We start from the raw sequence: 8,316 nt of genomic DNA, 5'->3' as shown, positions 1-8,316 counted from the left end.
CGCCGCCGCCGCAAAGGACTCTGGGAAGGAAAAGAAAAAAAGCGAGCAAGCGAGCGGGTGACTTGAAGGCGGGGCGGTTCCGGTGGAGCCACGCCCATCAAGCCCCGCCCTCCTCCGTCCCCGCCGCGCGCCGAGGTCGCCTGGGTGGCGTCGCTTTGCGCTGTCATTAGGCTAATTGGGCAAGTGCTGGACTTTGACAACATGCAGATTTTTTGTGTGTTTTATATACAAAACACACAAAAAAATCTGCATGTTGTCAAAGTCCATATATATATCTTACAGATTTCTGAGGGTGCCTCCTTTTTTTAAAAAAAAATCAATTTTTTAAAATTAATTTTCCATTTTATTTATTTTTTAATTTCCATAGCACATACTACAGTATTTTTAATAAAAATCTCTCTTTTTTAAAATATTTTTTTATTAAGTACAAATTAGAAAACATGCATATTTACAACAAAAGAAAATACAAAGGGGGGGGGGGGGAAATACATATAACCAAGGGAAAAAGTTAGAGAATACTTTGCCTCTTTTCATACTTACAGTTATTTATACCTCTATGAAATGCTATTCACAATAAAATGAATGAAATGTGAAATGAAAAAGATAAGATATCAGTGAAATGAAAGTGAAATGAAAGGTAAGATATCAGATGAAAAGTGAAATGAAAGATAAGATATCAGAAAAAATAAAAAAATAAAAAATAAAAAATAAAGAAGTACAAGGATCATAGGTGAAAATTTTTAAAAGTAGATAAGTATTCACTATACATATAATAAAAATCTCAAAGCGGTTTAAAAGGTTAGGTCCAGTCGTGGCCGACTCTGGGGTTGCAGCGCTCATCTCACTTTATTGGCCAAGGGAGCCGGCGTACAGCTTGCGGCTCTTGTGGCCAGCATGACTAAGCCGCTTCTGGCGAACCAGAGCATCGCACGGAAACGCCATTTACCTTCCCGCCGGAGCGGTACCTATTTATCTACTTGCACTGTGACGTCCTTTCGAACTGCTAGGTGGGCAGGAGCTGGGACCGAGCAACAGGAGCTCACCCCGTTGCGGGAATTTGAACCGTCGACCTTCTGATCGGCAAGTCCTAGGCTCTGTAGTTTAACCCACAGCGCCAAGAGTCCTTAGGTAGGTTCTCTATCAGTAGGAAAAAATAACAGAGGCCAACCAGAGAATATTGAGAAGCAAAGCAGCTAGTAAGCCTGATCTTTGTTGATCTGTTGCAACAGGGTGCTCCCCTCACACGCAGGAAAGGAGGAGGACCCCGAACAAAGGTGTGCCTGCCCTTATATAGATGTTTTAAATTCCCTACCTGGAGTCCAAGACCACCCCCAGACACATCATAGCTACATCACAGAAAGGGGGATCTACAGCAGAAATCTGAGTGCTTTGTTTTACCTCCTGTCTGCCAGGTTACCTGTTTAATGGTCACTTGACTGGATTGCCTGGGGAGCCTGGCCAGTCTTTCATAATGGTAAATTCTTAGTTCCTGAGCTCGGTCACAGCCTCACACCCTATTCATATCTTAAATGTGCCCTTAAGACAGGATTTGTGAAGGAAAAGACAATGGGGAGGCTTTTCCATTTTCCTTTGACATTGCAGAGAAAACATTGGGTCAGTTTGGGAATCAAAAATAGTTTCAGGTCGGTCTTCCTGTGCTGATCTATGTACGGGCTTGGTTGGGACACTTATGGCCTTGTGGGGAGGGGCATGCTACGCCCCTGGAACAGAAACACCTGCAAAACAATCTTAAACTCTGATGTAGCCAAGGCCCAAGTCTAACACTGTCTTTTCTGCAACCACTTAAAAATGTTCTGCAAAATTGCTTCCTCCGAATATAGTCACCTATAGCAGCAAGAATACACATAGCAGCAAGAATACTTATTGCAAAATATTGGAAGACACAAGATTTACCCACTCTGGAAGAATGGCAGATGAAGGTGATGGACTACATGGAATTGGCAGAAATGACTGGCAGGATCCGAGACCAGGGAGAAGAGTCAGTGGAAGAAGACTGGAAGAAATTTAAAGATTATCTACAGAGATATTGTAAAATTAATGAATGTTAAAATGATGTTGGATTGAAATTAAGTGGTTTCTAGCGGTAATGGTATAAAAGAATATGAAAAAATGGTTTTTTATAAGTAAAAATTTAAGGGTATAATAATTTAAGTTCAAAGATTTGGGTAGAATAAAGAGGGAAAGAAATTGCTGAGCTAATAAATTGAATTAGAATACAAAAGAGGGAGGTATGAGGAGGTCCGAGAAACAAGTAAATGAAAAATAATGTGATGAAAAGATTGGTTGTTTTTAACTATTTTTATTTTGTACTTTTTCCTTTTTCTTTTTCTATTTTGTAATGTAAAAATCTTAATAAAAATTTTATTTAAAAAAAACGAATATAGTCACCTTGAATGCATTGCTATATTATGTAAGATTATCCAAATGGTTTTGTATATAATTTTTACTAAATTTTCTGTTTTACAATTTAAAATACTCATTTCTACATCCTTAAGATATCAATGACTTTCCTTCTTCTCTTTCCATGGTTCATTCTGCATAACATAAATCCCTGAATATTTTACAGAAACTATACCTTTCAGTATTCCATTAGTACATCCATCACAACTTATTTACACTGTTGAATGTATCTTAATGCTGCCAGCGTTTTCAGCTGTACACAGTTACTTCCCATATATTCAATAAACGTTTTCGAATCTTCTCTAAACCTATGTTCTTCTTCTCTTTTTCTATATCTTAAGTCTGTGAGTTGTGCATATTCTGTCAACTTAAGCTCCCACTCTTCTTTGGTTAGTACCTCGCCAGTTTTCCGTTTTGGGGTGATTATCCAAATGGTTTTGGACCAGCAAGTTGTTAAAACCTTGCATGCTTTCGAAGCTTCCAGTTGTTGATTCCCATCTTTTTGTGTTCAGCCGTAGTTGGACTATTCCTTTGCATTTTCTAAGCTCTCCCCCCTCCCTTTTATGAAAGTGGGCAAGCTTAGGGATTTTTTCAAAAAAATCTTTTTCTGCCGGTTAAGTTGTCGAGGGCTGATTTCTTTTCCTGTGAAAAAAAGACTTCTGTTTCGACCGCCAAACCTCTCAGGGGAGCATTTGCAACCGTTTGGCACCATTTTTGAGTGAATTGCTGAAAGTCAGATTTTTGACGAAATTTTGACCCCGAGGCTTAGAGATTTTTTCAAAAAAATCTTTTTCTGCCGGTTAAGTTGTCGAGGGCTGATTTCTTTTCCTCTGATAAAAAGACTTCTGTTTCGACCGCCAAACCTCTCAGGGGAGCATTTACAACTGTTTGGCACAATTTTTGACCGAATTGGAGAATGTCACATTTTTGACACAATTGCTGACCCCGGGGCTTAGGGATTTTTTCAAAAAAATCTTTTTCTGCCGGTTAAGTTGTCGAGGGCTGATTTCTTTTCCTGTGATAAAAAGACTTCTGTTTCGACCGCCAAACCTCTCAGGGGAGCATTTGCAACCGTTTGGCACCATTTTTGAGTGAATTGCCGAAAGTCAGATTTTTGATGAAATTGTGACCCCGGCCGGGGCTTAGGGGTTTTTTCAAAAAAATCTTTTTCTGCCGGTTAAGTTGTCGAGGGCTGATTTCTTTTCCTGCGAAAAAAAGGACTTCTGTTTCGGCCGCCAAACCTCTCAGGGGAGCATTTCCCACCGTTTGGCACCATTTTTGAGTGAATTGCCGAAAGTCAGATTTTTGATGAAATTGTGACCCCGGGGCTTAGGGGTTTTTTCAAAAAATATTTTTCTGCCGGTTAAGTTGTCGAGGGCTGATTTCTTTTCCTGGGATAAAAAGACTTCTGTTTCGACCGCCAAACCTCTCAGGGGAGTATTTGCAACCGTTTGGCACCATTTTTGAGTGAATTGCCGAAAGTCAGATTTTTGATGAAATTGTGACCCCGGGGCTTAGGGATTTTTTCAAGAAAATCTTTTTATGCCGCTTAAATTGTCGAGGGCTGATTGCTTTTCCTGTGATAAAAAGACTTCTGTTTCGACCGCCAAACCTCTCATGGGAGCATTTCCCACCGTTTGGCACCATTTTTGAGTGAATTGCCGAAAGTCAGATTTTTGACGAAATTGTGACCCCGGGGCTTAGGGATTTTTTCAAGAAAATCTTTTTATGCCGCTTAAATTGTCGAGGGCTGATTGCTTTTCCTGCGATAAAAAGACTTCTGTTTCGACCGCCAAACCTCTCAGGGGAGCATTTCCCACCGTTTGGCACCATTTTTGAGTGAATTGCCAAAAGTCAGATTTTTGATGAAATTGTGACCCCGGGGCTTAGGGATTTTTTCAAAAAAATATTTTCCTGCCGGTTAAGTTGTCGAGGGCTGATTTCTTTTCCTGCGATAAAAACACTTCTGTTTCGACCGCCAAACCTCTCAGGGGAGCATTTCCCACCGTTTGGCACCATTTTTGAGTGAATTGCCGAAAGTCAGATTTTTGACAAAATTGTGACCCCGGGGCTTAGGGTTTTTTTCAAAAAAATATTTTTCTGCCGGTTAAGTTGTCGAGGGCTGATTTCTTTTCCTCTGATAAAAAGACTTCTGTTTCGACCGCCAAACCTCTCAGGGGAGCATTTACAACTGTTTGGCACAATTTTTGACCGAATTGGAGAATGTCACATTTTTGACACAATTGCTGACCCCGGGGCTTAGGGATTTTTTCAAAAAAATCTTTTTCTGCCGGTTAAGTTGTCGAGGGCTGATTTCTTTTCCTGTGATAAAAAGACTTCTGTTTCGACCGCCAAACCTCTCAGGGGAGCATTTGCAACCGTTTGGCACCATTTTTGAGTGAATTGCCGAAAGTCAGATTTTTGATGAAATTGTGACCCCGGCCGGGGCTTAGGGGTTTTTTCAAAAAAATCTTTTTCTGCCGGTTCAGTTGTCGAGGGCTGATTTCTTTTCCTGCGAAAAAAGGACTTCTGTTTCGGCCGCCAAACCTCTCAGGGGAGCATTTCCCACCGTTTGGCACCATTTTTGAGTGAATTGCCGAAAGTCAGATTTTTGATGAAATTGTGACCCCGGGGCTTAGGGGTTTTTTCAAAAAATATTTTTCTGCCGGTTAAGTTGTCGAGGGCTGATTTCTTTTCCTGGGATAAAAAGACTTCTGTTTCGACCGCCAAACCTCTCAGGGGAGTATTTGCAACCGTTTGGCACCATTTTTGAGTGAATTGCCGAAAGTCAGATTTTTTATGAAATTGTGACCCCGGGGCTTAGGGATTTTTTCAAGAAAATCTTTTTATGCCGCTTAAATTGTCGAGGGCTGATTGCTTTTCCTGTGATAAAAAGACTTCTGTTTCGACCGCCAAACCTCTCAGGGGAGCATTTCCCACCGTTTGGCACCATTTTTGAGTGAATTGCCGAAAGTCAGATTTTTGACGAAATTGTGACCCCGGGGCTTAGGGATTTTTTCAAGAAAATCTTTTTATGCCGCTTAAATTGTCGAGGGCTGATTGCTTTTCCTGTGATAAAAAGACTTCTGTTTCGGCCGCCAAACCTCTCAGGGGAGCATTTGCAACCGTTTGGCACCATTTTTGAGTGAATTGCCGAAAGTCAGATTTTTGACAAAATTGTGACCCCGGGGATTAAGGGATTTTTTCAAAAAAATCTTTTTATGCCGCTTAAATTGTCGAGGGCTGATTGCTTTTCCTGTGATAAAAAGACTTCTGTTTCGACCGTCAAACCTCTCAGGGGAGCATTTCCCACCGTTTGGCACCATTTTTGAGTGAATTGCCGAAAGTCAGATTTTTGATGAAATTGTGACCCCGGGGCTTAGGGATTTTTTCAAAAAAATCTTTTTATGCCGCTTAAATTGTCGAGGGCTGATTTCTTTTCCTGCGAAAAAAATGACTTCTGTTTCGGCCGCCAAACCTCTCAGGGGAGCATTTCCCACCGTTTGGCACCATTTTTGAGTGAATTGCCGAAAGTCAGATTTTTGATGAAATTGTGACCCCGGGGTTTAGGGGTTTTTTCAAAAAAATATTTTTCTGCCGGTTAAGTTGTCGAGGGCTGATTTCTTTTCCTGGGATAAAAAGACTTCTGTTTCGACCGCCAAACCTCTCAGGGGAGTATTTGCAACCGTTTGGCACCATTTTTGAGTGAATTGCCGAAAGTCAGATTTTTGATGAAATTGTGACCCCGGGGCTTAGGGATTTTTTCAAGAAAATCTTTTTATGCCGCTTAAATTGTCGAGGGCTGATTGCTTTTCCTGTGATAAAAAGACTTCTGTTTCGACCGCCAAACCTCTCAGGGGAGCATTTCCCACCGTTTGGCACCATTTTTGAGTGAATTGCCGAAAGTCAGATTTTTTATGAAATTGTGACCCCGGGGCTTAGGGATTTTTTCAAAAAAATATTTTCCTGCCGGTTAAGTTGTCGAGGGCTGATTTCTTTTCCTGCGATAAAAACACTTCTGTTTCGACCGCCAAACCTCTCAGGGGAGCATTTCCCACCGTTTGGCACCATTTTTGAGTGAATTGCCGAAAGTCAGATTTTTGACAAAATTGTGACCCCGGGGCTTAGGGATTTTTTCAAAAAAATCTTTTTCTGCCGGTTAAGTTGTTGAGGGCTGATTTCTTTTCCTGGGATAAAAAGACTTCTGTTTCGACCGCCAAACCTCTCGGGGGAGCATTTGCAACTGTTTGGCACCATTTTTGAGTGAATTGCCGAAAGTCAGATTTTTGACGAAATTGTGACCATGGGGCTTAGGGATTTTTTCAAAAAAATCTTTTTATGCCGCTTAAATTGTTGAGGGCTGATCGCTTTTCCTATGATAAAAAGACTTCTGTTTCGACCGCCAAACCTCTCAGGGGAGCATTTCCCACCGTTTGGCATCATTTTTGAGTGAATTGCCGAAAGTCAGATTTTTGATGAAATTGTGACCCCGGGGCTTAGGGATTTTTTCAAAAAAATATTTTCCTGCCGGTTAAGTTGTCGAGGGCTGATTTCTTTTCCTGCGATAAAAACACTTCTGTTTCGACCGCCAAACCTCTCAGGGGAGCATTTCCCACCGTTTGGCACCATTTTTGAGTGAATTGCCGAAAGTCAGATTTTTGACAAAATTGTGACCCCGGGGCTTAGGGTTTTTTTCAAAAAAATATTTTTCTGCCGGTTAAGTTGTCGAGGGCTGATTTCTTTTCCTCTGATAAAAAGACTTCTGTTTCGACCGCCAAACCTCTCAGGGGAGCATTTACAACTGTTTGGCACAATTTTTGACCGAATTGGAGAATGTCACATTTTTGACACAATTGCTGACCCCGGGGCTTAGGGATTTTTTCAAAAAAATCTTTTTCTGCCGGTTAAGTTGTCGAGGGCTGATTTCTTTTCCTGTGATAAAAAGACTTCTGTTTCGACCGCCAAACCTCTCAGGGGAGCATTTGCAACCGTTTGGCACCATTTTTGAGTGAATTGCCGAAAGTCAGATTTTTGATGAAATTGTGACCCCGGCCGGGGCTTAGGGGTTTTTTCAAAAAAATCTTTTTCTGCCGGTTCAGTTGTCGAGGGCTGATTTCTTTTCCTGCGAAAAAAAGGACTTCTGTTTCGGCCGCCAAACCTCTCAGGGGAGCATTTCCCACCGTTTGGCACCATTTTTGAGTGAATTGCCGAAAGTCAGATTTTTGATGAAATTGTGACCCCGGGGCTTAGGGGTTTTTTCAAAAAATATTTTTCTGCCGGTTAAGTTGTCGAGGGCTGATTTCTTTTCCTGGGATAAAAAGACTTCTGTTTCGACCGCCAAACCTCTCAGGGGAGTATTTGCAACCGTTTGGCACCATTTTTGAGTGAATTGCCGAAAGTCAGATTTTTGATGAAATTGTGACCCCGGGGCTTAGGGATTTTTTCAAGAAAATCTTTTTATGCCGCTTAAATTGTCGAGGGCTGATTGCTTTTCCTGTGATAAAAAGACTTCTGTTTCGACCGCCAAACCTCTCAGGGGAGCATTTCCCACCGTTTGGCACCATTTTTGAGTGAATTGCCGAAAGTCAGATTTTTGACGAAATTGTGACCCCGGGGCTTAGGGATTTTTTCAAGAAAATCTTTTTATGCCGCTTAAATTGTCGAGGGCTGATTGCTTTTCCTGTGATAAAAAGACTTCTGTTTCGACCGCCAAACCTCTCAGGGGAGCATTTGCAACCGTTTGGCACCATTTTTGAGTGAATTGCCGAAAGTCAGATTTTTGACAAAATTGTGACCCCGGGGATTAGGGATTTTTTCAAAAAAATCTTTTTATGCCGCTTAAATTGTCGAGGGCTGATTGCTTTTCCTGTGATAAAAAGACTTCTGTTTCGACCG

Source organism: Podarcis muralis, chromosome 5 (genome assembly GCF_964188315.1).
Source record: "Podarcis muralis chromosome 5, rPodMur119.hap1.1, whole genome shotgun sequence".
Taxonomy (NCBI): domain Eukaryota; kingdom Metazoa; phylum Chordata; class Lepidosauria; order Squamata; family Lacertidae; genus Podarcis; species Podarcis muralis.
This window is presented reverse-complemented; position numbering follows the sequence as displayed.